This window comes from Sminthopsis crassicaudata, chromosome 6 (genome assembly GCF_048593235.1).
Source record: "Sminthopsis crassicaudata isolate SCR6 chromosome 6, ASM4859323v1, whole genome shotgun sequence".
Classification (NCBI taxonomy): domain Eukaryota; kingdom Metazoa; phylum Chordata; class Mammalia; order Dasyuromorphia; family Dasyuridae; genus Sminthopsis; species Sminthopsis crassicaudata.
In genome coordinates, this window is record NC_133622.1 from 207,657,992 (window position 1) to 207,659,394 (window position 1,403).

The window sequence follows — 1,403 nt, forward strand, 5'->3', positions numbered from 1 at the left end:
CCTGGGCTTATTCCGGATGACCCAAATGTCTAGACAAAAACTAATTAGCAGTAGATTGCCAAAGATTAAATCTGACCCAAAACAAGCCAAGCTGCCTTATGAAATAGCAAGGTCCCATCCCTGGAAGTATTCATTCATTAACATGCAGTGGATGGACGCCACGTGTCAAGGATGCTTTAGAAAGAATTCAGGCTTTGGTTAAGAGTCAGATGATTTGGCTTTTGAAGCCTCGTCCAACTCTGAGATTCTAGGATTCTGAGCTGTCAAGGATGAGTTCGTGGCATCCTGTTTGCAAGAATTGTGAACCCCCAGGGTGATGGGATTGGGGGGAAGAAGGGTGGGAAGAACTGGCCCATGCTCTGACTGCCATCTTGGAGAGTTATGACCCTTTCTGTAGTTAGGGATTAGAAGTACATATGGTTCCTTAGTCTCAAGTATTCGTTGCTCTAGGGACAGCCAACATTTCTAGTATAAAATCTGCCTATAGGGACATTCACATACAGACGACATTTTTGGTACAATTATTGAATGCTTAATATGAAACTTCCTGACTAACATGAATGGAAAAACACATCTGTTTTATGTGTTGTTACATTGGGCATAATGCCCACACCTAAAATTTCCAGTCAGTGATGGAACATTGAAAAGGATCTTATTATAATAACTTTTTTATTTCCCCTTTGCCAAGTATCCTTCCAGTTCTCCCATATCTTCCACCTGAAAGCTGGATTGAAGAGGAAATACTGTAAGAGTTAGAAAAGGCCTTAATGCGGCCAAAGATGTGAGCTTGTTTAGAATGCAGAGAGGCCACTGGAGAAGCATTTCTCGGCACAGACTGGGGAGAGGGTTAGGTCAATAATTCATTTTTCAGTCTTTCTTTGCAGTACTTTCTTTTGGCTGAGTTTTTGTTCTGTCTTGAAAGACCAGGAAAGCAATGTTATCTTGCCTCCTAATTTGGTTGTTGTTTAGTCATTTCTTACTCTTCATGACCCTATTTTGGAATTTTCTTGGCAAAGATTTTAGATTGTTTAACCATTTCTTTTTCCAGCTCATTTTACATTTGAATTGTTGAGGATTAGATTAAACTACTGAGAGATTACACAGGTTTACACAGCCAGTGTCTGTCAGAGGCAGAAGGAGAATCTGCATTTTCCTGAGGTTATTCAAGAGAAAGAGGAAGGATGAAGCAAATTTTACATTTAAAATGAAAAGCACATACATTGGGATTGTAGAGCAAAAATAGTTGACTTGCTAGGTGCCATTTATTTTTCAAAATTGATTCCTGCCCTTAGATATTGGATTAAATAACTTTAAATGTTCAGCAAGAGTTTAGCAGAGTCAGAACCCCAAAAGACCTTGAATGGCTGGAAAATGTATTTAAATGATTGATAAATGTATTTAAA